Source organism: Lepus europaeus, chromosome 10, assembly GCF_033115175.1.
Source record: "Lepus europaeus isolate LE1 chromosome 10, mLepTim1.pri, whole genome shotgun sequence".
Taxonomy (NCBI): Eukaryota; Metazoa; Chordata; class Mammalia; order Lagomorpha; family Leporidae; genus Lepus; species Lepus europaeus.
In genome coordinates this window covers 113,366,993-113,381,584 of record NC_084836.1, presented here as the reverse complement: position 1 = coordinate 113,381,584, position 14,592 = coordinate 113,366,993, and the positions used below count along the sequence as shown (strand labels likewise).

Below are 14,592 nucleotides of genomic sequence, written 5' to 3'. Positions count from 1 at the left end.
GTAGCAAGTTAGGCCTGTAATCCCCAGTTACTCCACATTTTCATCAATACTTGGTACTATCATTCTTTTTAATATTAGCATGTACAATGGTATTTTTTTTTTTTTAGTTTCCCTGATGGCTAATGTTCAGTATCTTTTCTTGTACTTATTTGTCATTTGCATAATGAAGTCTCTTTTTATATCTTTTGCTCATTTTTCAGCAGGAATGTTTTATCTTCTCATGGAGACCTAAGTTCTTTATTCTAGAGGCAAAGATATTTTTGGATATATGCGTTAAAAATAGTTTCTTTCAGTCTGTGGCTTCACTTTCATTAGTGTTTTTGAAGAGCAGAAGGTTCTAATGTCACTAGAGTTAAATTTGTCGATTTTTAATAAGTTCCGGCTAGAGCAGACACTCAGCCCAGGGGTTAAGATTCCATGTCCTACACCTGCACTCCTAGCTCCAGCTCCTGACCCAGCTTCCTGCTGCTGCAGACTGAGAGGCAGCCGCGAAGGCTCACGTGATTGGGCAGCGACTCTCATGGGAGACCTAGATTGAGTTCCCAGCTCCCAACTCTGCCCTGGCCCAAACCCAGCTGTTGCAGGCATTTTCAGGGTAAACCAGAAGATGGGGAGCTCTCTGTCTCTTAGTCTCTCAGTCTCTGCTTCTCACATTTTCTAAAAATTGTTCATGCTTCTTTATGTTAACACAACTTTGCCAAACCAAGTATCCTCAATATTTTTTGTAAAAAAAAAAAAAAAACTATATATGTATTTATTTATGTATTATTTACTTGAAAGGCAGAGTTACAGAGAGACAGAGGGAAAGAGATAATCTTCATCTGCTGGTTCGCTCTCAAATGGCCCCAACAACCGGGGCTGGGCCAGGCTGAAGCCAGGAGCCAGGAGCTCCATCTGCTCTCCCAAGTGGTGGGAGTGGCCTAAGTGCTCATCCCATTCTGTACTGCTTTACCAGGCTCATTAGCAGGGAGCTGAAATCAGAAGTGGAACAGCTGAGACTGGAACTGGAACTCATATAAAATGCTGGATCGCAGGCAGCAGCCCAACTTGCTAGCCACAACACCAGCCCCTTTCTTCTGTTTTATTCTAGAAAGTTGTATATTCTAGTTGTATTTTTTTTTTTTAAGATTTATTTTTTTGAAAGTCATAGTTAGAAAGCGATGGAAAGACAGAGAGCAAGATTGTAATCATGTATCCGATGGTTCACTCCCAAGATGGACGCAACAGTCAGAGAGCTGGGCCAGGCTGAAGCCAGGAGCTTCATCTGGGTCTCCCCCATGGATTCAGGGGCCCAAGCACTTGGGCCACCTTCTGGTTTTCTCAGGTCATTAGCAGGGAGCTGGATATAAAGTACGGCAGGCAGGTCTCAAATAGGAGCCAATATGAATGCTGGCATTGCAGGTAGGAGCTTTACCCACTATGCCACAATACCAGCCTCAGTTTTAGCTCTTAAACTGAGATTTTTGATTTTTTTGAATTAGCTTTTGTATGTGAGATAAAGCCACAGTCTGGGATTTGACTATCAACTTTTTCTATCACCACTGGTTGAAATCAGAGTAAGTCTTCCAACTTTATTCTCTTTCAAAGTATTTTGTCTGTTCTAGAGCCTTTGCATTTCCATATAACAGTTAAGATCAATTTGTTGATTTCTTTGGTTTTCCATCTTTAAGGATTTTATTTATTTGAAAGAGAGGTAGAGACAGAGAGAGGTTTTCCATCCATTGGTTCACTCCCCAAATGGCTTCAATAGTTGGAGCTGAGCTGATCTGAAGCCAGGAGCCAGGGCCATCTTCCACTGCTTTCAGGGAGCTGGATTGCAAGTGGAGCAGCCGGGACTTGAACCAGAATACAAATGGGATGCCAGCACTGCTGGCCAGGGCTTTAACCCACTGAGCCACAGCACCAGCCCAAACTTGTTAATTTCTTTAAAATGTTTTTGATGGTGATCACATTGAATCAGCTGATCAATTATGAAAAAATTAACATCTTAACAATATTACACCTTTTATTCCATAAACACTCTTAACAGTGTTTTGTAGTTATCAGTGTACTAAGGTCCATATTTTAAAACTACTGAAGCTATATAGTTTATCATATTTTAAAGATTTACTTATTTTGGGGGTCCGGCGCCGTGGCTCACTTGGTTTATCCTCTGCCTGCAGCACTGGCATCCCATATGGGCGCCAGGTTCTAGTCCTGGTTGCTCCACTTCCAGTCCAGCTTTCTGCTGTGGCCCGGGAAGGCAGTGGAGGATGGCCCAAGTCCTTGGGCCTCTGCACCTGCATGGGAGACCAGGAGGAGGCACCTGGCTCCTAGCTTCAGATCACCATAGCTCCGGCTGTAGCAGCCATTTGGGGGGTGAACCAAGGGAAGGAAGACCTTTCTGTTTCTCTCTCACTGTCGAACTCTGTCAAATAAGTAAATAAATAAATAAAAAGATTTACTTATTTTAAAGAGCAAAAGAGAGAGCGCGTGCAGTTCTACCTGCTGGTTCAGCCCCAATTGACTACAACAGTAGGGTATGGACCAGGCCAAAGTCAGGAACTTCATCCTGCTCTGCCACAAGAGTAGCAGGGGTCTTCTGCTGCTGCCTTCGCAGGTGCATTAACAAGATGCTAAATCAGAAGTAGAGTAGCTGGGACTCGAACCAGCATAGGATGCTGGTGTCATAAGTGGTGACCTAACCTGCTGTGCTTCAAAACTGGTCCCTTCATTTTTATCATTTAATTTTTCATTTTTGAACTGAGATTTTATTATGTTGACGTTTGTGCATCATTCCACATCATCTTCAGCCAAGCTCTGAGCAGTTAGCGATTCTCTTATTTTGAGGAGTATTGTCAATAGCATATGGGACACTGGTGGTGGAAGAGGATGCTGAATACTTGATGGTCCACAGCGTTCTCATTCACCTTGAGCTAAAAACTCTTTACCAAGCTGTATTTCTTCAATGAAGAACTTCTGAGGGGCCGGCGCTGTGGCGCAGTGGGTTAAGGCCCTGGCCTGAAGCACCAGCATACCATATGGGTGCCGGTTCTGGTCCCAGCTGCTCCTCTTCCAATCCAGCTCTCTGCTATGTCCTGGGAAAGCAGTGGAGGATGGTCCAAGTCCTTGGGCCCCTGTGCCCGCATGGGAGACCTGGAGGAGGATCCTGGCTCCTGGCTTCGGATCGGCACAGCTCTGGCCATTGCGGCCATCTGGGGAGTGAACCAGCAAATGGAGCACCTCTCTCTCTGTAACTCTTTCAAATAAAATAAATCTTAAAGAAAAAAAAAAAAAAAAGAACTTCTGAACAGCTTCTGTGTCTTTAAGGTCAGGTAACTTGGAAAGTCCAGCTCTCTTGGCAAGCTTCTGTTTCTTTCATGATGTAAAATTCAAACACTGTTTTGGCTGAGCAACTGGACAAGTTGCAAAAATATTTCTTATTGCAACAAATTGACTCCTCTATTGTTGCAAAGGAACATTCCTACAAAACCGAAGTGGACAGGAATGGTTTTGGAAAGTTTCCTTCTTGTAAATCTTTCTTAAAATATGTCACAGATGGGGCAGGCATTGTGGTATAGCAGGTATAGCCATAGACTCGGATGCCAGCATCCCATGTGGGCACCGGCTCAAGTCTCAACAGCTCCACTTCTAATCTAACTCCTGCTAATGGTCTGGGAAAAGCAGCAGAAGATGGCCAAAGTACTCGGACCCCTGTCACCCATGTGGGAGACTTGGATGAAACTCCTGGGTTTGGCCGAGCTCAGCTCTGGCTACTGCTACTACCTGGGGAGTGAATCAGAGGATGGAAGATCTCTGTCTCTCCCTCTAATTCTGACTTTCAAATAAATAAATAATTTTTTTAATGCAGCAGGTACGAAATAAGACTGAACCAAGGAGAAGCACAACCCTTCGGACTCCACTGTGATTTCTACAGCATTCACTCATACTTTGCAAGCATTTACAGTGAGGCTACCAATATTATTTTTAATTTTTAAAGAATTAGAGATAGCCTATCTGTTGGCTTACTCCCCAAATAGCTGCTGAGTTGGGGCTGAAGGCAAGAGTTAGAAATTCAATTAAAGATTTCCCTCGGCCGGCGCCGTGGCTCAGTAGGCTAATCCTCCACCTTGCGGCGCCAGCACACCGGGTTCTAGTCCCGGTCGGGGCACCGATCCTGTCCCAGTTGCCCCTCTTCCAGTCCAGCTCTCTGCTGTGGCCAGGGACTGCAGTGGAGGATGGCCCAAGTTCTTGGCCCCTGCACCCCATGGGAGACCAGGATAAGCACCTGGCTCCTGCCATCGGATCAGCGCGGTGTACCGGCCGCAGCACGCCTACTGCAGCGGCCATTGGAGGGTGAACCAACGGTAAAAGGAAGACCTTTCTCTCTGTCTCTCTCTCACTGTCCACTCTGCCTGTCAAAAAAAAAAAAAGATTTCCCTCATGGGTGACAGGGACCCAACTACTTGAGCCATTACCTGCTACCTCCCAGGGTTTGCACTAGTGGGAAATTGAAATGGGGTATTGAACCCAGGTACTCTAATATAGGATGTGTCTTAACTGACATCTTAGTGTTAAATCAAATGCCTACTTCAGTACTGGTTCTTAAATTTCAGTTTCTACTATTTTTGCTAGTATGTCAAAGTGTAATTTATTTTTGAATACTGACAGGATCTTATAATCTTGCTAAACATTGTTTTAAGACTTATCTATTAGAGTTACACAGAGGAGAGGCAGAGAGAGAGAAATTACAAATTACAAGAGTTACAAATTTTATAGGGCTTGCTTTTAGGGAAAGTATACACTTTCCATATTTTTTGGAAAAGGTTATGAATATTCGAGAGATGAGTGTATATGTCCACTAAATCATCATATATGTTACATACATCCCAAGTTTGGTTGGAGATGGAAATGTAAGCATTATAATTAAGGGAGGCACTGTTGGGCTTTTATGTGAAGAGGTGACATTGAGGACTTGCCTGCAGCTAGTGTACAGATTCATTAAACCCTCTATTGCTGAACTGGGGTTTGGAGTTTCTGTATACCCACACAGTGTGGCTTATAGCAGCCTGCAAGAATATCTGTTCTCAACTAGAGTTGAGTTAAGGTTGGGTTACTCCATAGGTGTTGATGATGTTTTCTGAGAATAAAACAATTTTACTTCATTGTTTCCAGTCAGTATGCCTTTTCTTTTTTCCTGCTTTATTGTAATGGCTAGTGCCTTCAGTACATGTTGAATGCACATTTGAACGTGGTAACCATTGATAACATTTTAGTTGTAGGTTTGCTGATCTGCTTTCTATCAATATAGCTTTGCATTTTGTCAAATTTCATTTACATTTCATCTAACTGGAACCATACAGGACTGCTTCAGCGCTTTCGCTCAGCTTCACCCTGTGAGAGTCACTCATGCTGGGTGTATCAGGAGTTCTACTATTGCTTGGTATGGATATGTACAATGCTGTATTTTGACAGTATACTTAATAGCTTACTGATTTACCAATTGAGCAACATTTTTGTTGTTTGTTTTTGGTTATTATGAGTAGTGCTGCTACTGAACATCTAGATTCAACTCTTAGTGTGGATATGATTGCATGCCAGGAGCTGGGATTGCTGGGTTATATGTTAAATGTATGTTTAAAGAAATGGTGAAACTGTTTACCTGTTAACGGTAAGTGATTGTACCATTTTGTGTTCTTGTTGGCAATACAGCTAAGTTCCAATTTTATTTCCTCGCTGACACGTAGTATTAATAGTCTTACATTTCAACATTCTGGTAGATGTGTAATGACATCTCACTGTAGTTTTAATTCAAAATCCCTTTTATGGGGCCAGTATTACGGCATAGGGGGTAAAGCACCTGATGTCAGCCTCAAAAGATATTAAGTGACACCATTTGCAAGTGCATCTCTGTGCTAAGATTTTTTAATAGACTTTTTTTAAAAAGTGTTTTAAAATTCCCTAAGAAGCTTCAAACTCTTAGACAATGAAGAACAATGTGAAAATTTCATGCCTTCAAGCAGTCAAGCACAGGAAACAGTAAGGTTTTTTTTTTTAAAGATTTTACTTTGAGTAAATAAAATTTTAAAGGGGAGAGGGGGTGGCAGCACTATGGTGTAGAGGGTAAAGCTGCCGCCTGCAGTGCCAGCATCCCACCACATGGGTGCCAGTTCTGACTGTACCACTTCCCACCCAGCTCTCTGCTATGGCCTGGGAAATCAGTAGATGACCCAAGTCCTTGGGCTCCTGCCATCCACATGAGAGACCTGGATGAAGCTCCTGGCTCCTGGAGCCAGCTCAAACCACTGTGGCCATTTAGGAAGTGAACCAGAAGATGGAAGAACTCTCTAGCATGCGCACATGCTATCTCTCCCTCTAACTCTGCCTTTCAAATAAATCTTAAAAAAGGGGGATGGGGGTGGGGATTGTTGTTGGGGCACAGAGGATGTGGGCTTGGGATGCGCACACCCCACACCAGAGTACCTGGGATTCAGTGAGGACACCACTCCTGATTCCAGATTCCTTCTAATTTACACCCTGAGAGGCAGCAAATGAGGGCTCAAGTACTCAGGTCCCTGCTACCCACATGGGAAGCCAGGACTTTGTTCCTCGCTCCTTGGCGCTGGCCTTGCCCAGCCCCAACTTTCAGGCATCTGGAGAGTGAACCAGCAGATGGAAGAACTCTTTCTGCTACTCTTTCAAATAAGTGAAAAAAATAGAATTTTTAATAACTTTAAATTTTTTAAAAAGATTTATTTATTGGAAAGGCAGAACTGGTTCACTGGTTCACTCCCCAAATGGCTACAATGGCTGGAGATGGGCAAGGCTGAAGCCAGGAGCCTGGAAATCCATCTGAGTCTTCCACATGGATAGCATTGGGGCTACCTTCTGCTGCTTTCCCAAGCACATTAGCAGAGAGCTATGTAGGAAATGGAACAGCCAGGAATCAAACCAGCGCTCATATGGGATGTGCATATCACGGGCAGCAGCTTAAACCTCTGTGCCACAAAGCCAGCCCCTTTTAAAAATCATTCTTCAGGGGCTGACACTGTGGTGCAGCATGTTAACATCCTGGCCAAAGCACTGGTATCCCATATGGGCGCCGGTTTGAGACCTGGCCACTCCACTTCCGATCCAGCTCTCTGCAATGGCCTGGGAAAGCAGTAGAAGGTGGCCCAAGTGCTTGGGCCCCTGCACTCGTGTGGGAGACCCAGAAGCTCTTGGCTCCTGGCTTTGGATCAGCATAGCTCCACCCATTGCGGCCAGTTGGGGAATAAACCATCGGATGGAAGACCTCTCTCTCTCTTTCTCTCTCTCTCATAGCTCCACCCATTGCGGCCAGTTGGGGAATAAACCATCGGATGGAAGACCTCTCTCTCTCTCTCTCTCTCTCTCTCTCTGTGCCTCTCCTCTCTGTGTAACTCTGACTTTAAAATAAATCTTTAAAAAAAAAAAAAATCAAAAGCACCCACTGAGCTTTGTTAATAGCTCATCTTGAGCTGCCCACATAAATTTAAAAAAAAAAAACTTATTCTTTAATGTCCTGCACCTGATAACCTGGTCACAAGTAACCCCTTTCCTCCTCTGAACTGGTCTGCCATCTTCAGAGGTAAAAGCAATGTAGGGCACACTGCTTTGTATTAAAGTAATGCTGGGTACCTGGTTGTGCACCCTTGGAGGTCAAAAACCTTGTTAATTCTTACAGTGCATTAAACAGTAAAAGCTTAATAAATACTAAATCATCATACATCGGCATATGGGGAATGGGACAGCCACAGAATAGCAAATTAAAGTTTAAGGCCAAATTGTGGTGTGCTACGCAGCTTAAAGAATTGTATGTGGAGGGGGCTGGCGCTGTGGCGTAGTGAATTGGGCCTCTACCTGTGGCGCCAGCATTCCATATGGGTACCGGTTCAAGTCCTGGATGCTCCAATTCTGATCCAGCTCAGCTATGGCCTAGGAAAGCAGTGGAAGATAGACCAAGTACTTGGGCCCCTGTACCCACGTGGGAGACAGAAGAAGCTCCTGGCTCCTGGCTTCAGATCAGCCCAGCCACTTAGGGAATGAACCAGCATCTCTCTTTCCCTCTCTCTGTAACTCTACTTCCCAAATAAATACATTTTAAAAATCCTTAAAAAAAAATCATGTGGAGACTATTTTATACTTTGGAGAAAGAACAGAAATACCTGCGGTTACTGTGCAAGTTACAGATTACAGGTTTACCTAATGTGGGATCCATACACCTAAGGCTTCCACCAGCCTAGAAGTGGTTGTGAACTTTGAAAGTACTTCCTGAATTCCTCTTTAATGATTCTCAATGCAATTGTTTTAAAACTGGCCGTACTATATCAAGAGGAAACAACCGGCCTTCCAAGATGTATGTGCAGTTATTCTCTCATTGATGGAGCTGCGTTCTCCTAGATGCAGCCAAATACTCCAACAGCAGTGGACACAAAGTCATTTGGTATACAGACTAAAAACACAATTTGGTGAAGAGAACGCTGGGTAATCCTTAAAACATTTTCAAATGAAGTTGCCAAATTCCAATCTGCAAATAAAACCAAGCTGATATAGCTACTCTACAGGGTGACTTAAATTCAATAATCCATTTCACCAATGACAACTTTACTGAGGGGAAAAAAAATTCCTTTGTTTTCTTACTCTTGAAAACTGGGTGGAAAACCTTTTTTTTCTGCCAAGGGCCTTTTGGATATTTATAACATCATTTCATAGGCCATACAAAATTATCAACTTAAAGTTAGCCTGCTACAGATTTATTGAATTTCAAATCCAGCCTAAGGTTGCCTTGACAGGGCCACACCAAAGGATTCTGCGGGCCTTAACCGCCTATGAGCCAGTGGTTCCCCTTCCCTGCCCTAGAATATTGGGGTTCAATCCCCCCCAGTGTGTATGTGACAGAGATGTTTTACCCATTTATGACATACTATGGTAAAGTCAGTAGTTCAGTCATCCTGTCCTGTATTTTCTTTAACTGATTTATTTAAAAGAGCTCACATTCACTCATTCATTCTCCAAATATTCACAAAGGCAGGGCCTGAGCCCAGTCAAAGCTGGAACCAGGAATTCAATGTGAGTCTCCATGTGGATGGCAGAGACCCATCACCACCTGGGTGCAAACCTAGGCACTCCGATATGGATGTGGGCATCCCAAAAGGAGTCTTACCAACCGCTATATGCCAGCCCCAAAAACAATTTATGACTAGCACTCTGAAAGCTGCACCTGACTTTACACTGTAATCTCACATAAAGAACTGAATTCATTATGTTTGGTAATATAAAAGTTTGGTCATATAAATGTTTGGTCAATAAACGTTTGGTCATATAAATATTTGGTCAATAAATGTTAAGTTAAAGACCATTCTACAATTCTATATGATTCCTTAAGTTTACAGAATTTTCTTTAAAGAGTTTTTTTTTTTATAAGTCAGAAGTTGAAAGAGATAATCTTCTGTCCACTGGTTCACTCATTAAATGGTGGCAACAGCGGTGGCTGGGCCAGGCTGAAGCCAGGAGCTTCTTCTAGGTCTCCCATGTGTGTGCAAAGGCTCAGGCACTTGGGCCATCTTCCACTGCCTTCCCAGGTACGTTAGCAGGGAGCTGGATGGGAAGTGGCACAGCCAGGACTCAAACCTGTGCTCATATAGGATGGCAGTGCAGATGGCAGTTAAACCTGCTGTGCCACAGTGCCGGCCCCACAGAATTTTCTAACACAAGCAATCTTGGATAATGATATCTCTGTTTTATAAATTTTTTTTTTTTGACAGGCAGAGTGGATAGTGAGAGAGAGAGAGACAGAGAGAAAGGTCTTCCTTTTTGCCGTTGGTTCACCCTCCAATGGCCGCTGCGGCCAGCGCATCTGACTGATCCAAAGCCAGGAGCCAGGTGCTTCTCCTGGTCTCCCATGTGGGTACAGGGCCCAAGGACTTGGGCCATCCTTCACTGCCTTCCCGGGCCATAGCAGAGAGCTGGCCTGGAAGAGGGGCAACCGGGATAGAATCCGGCGCCCCGACCGGGACTAGAACCTGGTGTGCCGGCGCCGCAAGGCGGAGGATTAGCCTGTTAAGCCTCGGTGCCGGCCTCTGTTTTATAAATTTAAAAACAGACCCAGAGACACTGATCTGCCCAAATCTTACAGCAGCACAAGCTTACAAACTACTTTGAATCCTTCACTGCTAAGTATTCTTTCCAAAGTAACGATTATGGATCAGGTACCAAAAGAGGAACAATTTTCACATGAAGAATATTTTTAAGTTCTGTTTTGAAACTGAGCTGCGGCTGGTGCCATGGCTCATTAGGCTAATCCTCCGCCTGCGGCGCTGGCACCCAGGTTCTAGTCCCGGTCGGGGCACCAGATTCTGTCCCGGTTGGGGCACCAGATTGTGTCCCGGTTGCTCCTCTTCCAGACCAGCTCTCTGCTATGGCCCGGGAGTGCAGTGGAGGATGGCCCAAGTGCTTGGGCCCTGCACCCCATGGGAGACCAGGAGAAGCACCTGGCTTGTGGCTTCAGATCAGCGCGGTGCGCTGGCCGCAGCGGCCATTGGAGGGTAAACCAACGGTAAAAGAGGACCTTTCTCTCTGTCTGTCTCTCTCACTGTCCACTCTGCCTGTCAAAAAAAACAAAAAAAGAAAGAAAGAAAGAAAGAAAGAAAGAAAGAAAGAAAGAAAGAAAGAAAGAAAGAAAGAAAGAAACTGAGCTGCTATTCTTTCCACCAAGAATTATGAACTTGCACTTATAAAACTATCAATTTAGATTTAGATTATGGTATGTGTTTGCTCTAAAGTAGAATAATTTGGTTTCAAATCTCATTTAAACAGCAAAGAATACTTACTCCCAAAGCGCCCCTGCCTCTGTTGTTGTTGCTGTTAAAACCCTTTCCCTCCCCTCCCATGCTTTCTCCTCTTTTGTACTGAAGTACTCAAGTGCGCGAGATGGAGAGACAATGCCACAGTTCAACTGCGGGCTTCCTGCCTACTAGTCAGTCACTATTCTTAAGACTTGAGAACCTTTTTTTTTTTTTTTTTTTTTTTTTGACAGGCAGAGTTAGTGAGAGAGAGACAGAGAGAAAGGTCTTCCTTCCATTGGTTCACTCCCTAAATGGCCTTGACGGCCAGAGCTGCACTGATCTGAAGCCTAGAGCCTGGAGCTTCTTCCTACTCTCCCATGCGGGTGCAGGGACCCAAGCACTTGGGCCATCCTTCACTACACTCCAGGGCCACAGCAGAGAGCTGGCCTGGAAGAGGGGCAACCAGGATAGAATGCGGCGCCCCGACCGGGACTAGAACCCAGGGTGCAGGCGCCGCAGGCAGAGGATTAGCCTGTTGAGCCACGGCGCCAGCCTTCCCATTACTTCTGACCACACTTTTATGGTGATGTTAATAAACTGATGAGGTTGTTGAGATAAAACAATGGGCCGGTGCCACGTCTCACTAGGCTAATCCTCCGCCTAGAGGCACCGGCACACCGGGTTCTAGTCCCGGTTGCCCCTCTTCCAGGCCAGCTCTCTGCTATGGCCCGGGAGTGCAGTGGAGGATGGCCCAAGTGCTTGGGCCCTGCACCTGCCTGGGAGACCAGAAGCACCTGGCTCCTGCCTTTGGATCAGTGCAGTGCACCGGCAGCACCTGTCTCTTTCTCTCTGTCTGTCTCTCTCACTATCCACTCTGCCTGTCCAAAAAAAAAAAAAAAAAAAAAAAAAATGGAGCTGCTCAAGACATGTCGGGGGGAAAGAAATTATCTGCTCAGTTCAACATCAAGTTTTTTCCTCTTTAAAAGTAAAAGCATTAAAAATGGAAGATCCGTGAGTAACAACTTGTCAAGTCACTTCATAAAAAGAATTTTTTCCAGAACCTCTAACACCTCTAACAAAAACAAAAAGACTAACTTATTTTAAACAATATTTAATAAAGACTAATCCCAGTACAACAAAATAATTTCACTAGTCCCCTGGAGTTTGTTATAATGGGATTTAACCTGTACACTCAACATTCAATTAACCATAAGGCTTATCCTAATTGAGGATTATGCTGGCTTCTGCAGGCCTTTCCCATCCATCCATCCACCATGCCAACTCAGCTGCCACAGCTACCAATAGCAAAGCCCCAGGGAGCAGATTAGCCATTACCATGTGATCCCAGGCCAACACTCCCTTCTCCCGATCTCCTACATAGAAAATCAAGGGTTAAACTGAGCCATCTAGTCAGTCTGCTGGCCACAGTGACACCGCATGACCTCCACTCAGAGCCTTTCGGCATGAAACTAGGCATCAACGGACACTTGACAGCAACAGCAGACAAGAATGGCACAGCCTCTCCTGCCAACACAAAAAAGAAAAAATAGGTGGACAGGTGTTCTGAACACAAAATCTGAAAAAAGGCAAACCTGAAAAGACAGTAGTCCGTTTCCCTTTAGAATATAGGCAAAACCTGCTTGCTGGTCAGGTCAGACTCCTCTCCCCTGCCTCTAGGCCACAAACTTCACTACAGTTAGCTGCACAGACCTTTTTGACTTCCCCCGCCGTATACCACCCAGGCCCGCAGCGCCTACCAAACCGAGTTAAGGCCGAGCAAGGTGGCAACTGGCAGTCTGTAGCCTACGATCATCCAGTGCACAGATAAATCGGCTCTCTAGACCCCGCAAGTCTCCCTTTCTGCTCCTGCTGTCTGCTGGCCGTTTTCCTCCTCATTTCACAACTCTTCACCGGAAGGTAGGAGAGGGAGAGGCGATTAAATTCAAGTAGATTCCATCATTTGTTACAGGACTGAAAATAACGTTGGGCTGTGGATAAACTATTCTTGACTCAAAAATAATCATTCAGCTACCCTCTCAGAAAAACAATGAACCAAATGCATTTACCTAGCAAACATTAATAAACTGATGCAATAAGCCTCATTAAAACACAGCCCGGGGCCAGCGCTGTGGCACAGTGGGTTAAGCTGCTGCCTGCATCCCATCCAACCCGGCCGCTCCACTTCCAAATCAGCTTTGTGCTCACGCACCTGGGAAAGCAGCAGCAGACAGACCAAGTGCTTGGGCCCCTGCATCCATGTGGGAAACCAGGGAAGAGTTCCAGGCTCCCCCAGAAAGCACTCATAAACTGGGAGAAAATGCCTACATTATAGTACAGCACTCCATCTCAGTGCTATTCTTGAGAACCTAAAACCAACAGTCACCTATTTTTCCAATCTGTTGAACTACAAGAAATAAGCAAAGTTTATCCACATTTCCAGTACTCATTTTCCGTATCCAGAGCTTTAACCACCCAATAAGAAAAAATTCAGACAGGTACAGGAAACCTCTGGTTTAACCCATGAGAAACTACAGTACCTCTTCCATCATGGGCAACCACTCTGCTCTTCTGGCCCCAGGCAGCACTAAGGAGTAACAAGTGTATTCAATTGTGGCCAATCCGCTAGGCAGAAGAGGAGCCACTGGAGGCTATCCTCATTCTAAACTTGCAACAAATTAAAAGTTTTCAGAAGTTCTATTCCTCCTCTGGCCAAGGTTTAAAACTGTGTAGTTTTAAAAATGCAGAAAGTCCTGAAGCCATGTAGTTTAACAACCAATTAGTAAGAGGACAATAGAAAGGGATGTTTTATCTTACCCTATTGTCTAAACTAAGACATTTTTATTCTTTGAAAAGACTTTTCAAAAACACAGAATTCAAGTTAAAAGAACCTATTCTAGAATCAAACTGCTAATGCATAATAGAATTCTTTGTCAAAGAAAAATTTATCTTTAACGTCATGTCCCTAACATAGCAAGGAAGTTTACTTCAAAAGACCCAGAAGGCACTACTTAGGCACCACCTCAAGAACCACTATTTACACACCTCTTAGAAAAAGGGAGGGGGAAGGGGCTCACTTGGCTAATCCTCTGCCTGCGGCGCCACCACCCTGGGTTCTAGTCCCAGTTGCTCCTCTTCCAGTCCAGCTCTCTGCTATGGCCTGGGAAGGCAGTGGAGGATGGCCCAAGTGCTTGGGTCCCTGCACCCGAATGAGAGATCGGGAGGAAGTACCCGGCATCTGGCTTCGGATCAGCATAGAAGCCATTAGGAGAGTGAACCAACGGACAGAAGACTTTTCTCTCTGTCTCTCTCTCACTGTCTGTAACTCTCTGTCTCTCTAACTCTGCCTGGCAAAAAAGAAAAAGGGTCCAGGGTTCACTCACTTTTTCTCGAATTAATTTAAACTTATTTGCATAAGGGGCAGGAGGTGCTTTACAGAAATAATTTTCTATGGGAGGGAAATGTACAGTATAATCACTTTCAAAATATGGTTTACCTAATATCATCCCTAATGCCCTAGCTCAAATATCACTGAATTTTTAATGAATTGTTAGTAAATTTTAAAAGCAGCCATTCTAAAACTTCTAAAAAGGAAACCTTGCTGAAGTTGTTTTGCATTTGCAAAACCTCTGTAGTTAAGTAATATTTTCTAGCAGAAACATTGCCTGGAACTGCTCTAGAAACTACAGCCTCCCCGCTTGGTCGACAATCCCATCTCCAAAACGTACTTCTATACGCCAAACGGCAGCGTCCGCCTTTTTTTAAACGCTGTTATTTCTATCAATACACAAAATACCTCTGCAATTTAGGA

At 44.5% G+C, this 14,592-nt stretch overlaps 1 protein-coding gene and 1 non-coding gene across 7 annotated transcripts in view; both read right to left on the bottom strand.

The window, feature by feature from the left end:
• Positions 1–14,592, bottom strand: part of NCOA3 (nuclear receptor coactivator 3) — a 144,815-nt gene that overhangs the window by 128,486 nt on the left and 1,737 nt on the right. The gene's annotated exons all lie outside the window — the stretch shown is intronic.
• LOC133769267 (small nucleolar RNA SNORA14) lies at positions 3,843–3,975 on the bottom strand. Its single transcript, XR_009867158.1, has one exon. It is a non-coding gene; the product is annotated as a small nucleolar RNA SNORA14 (small nucleolar RNA).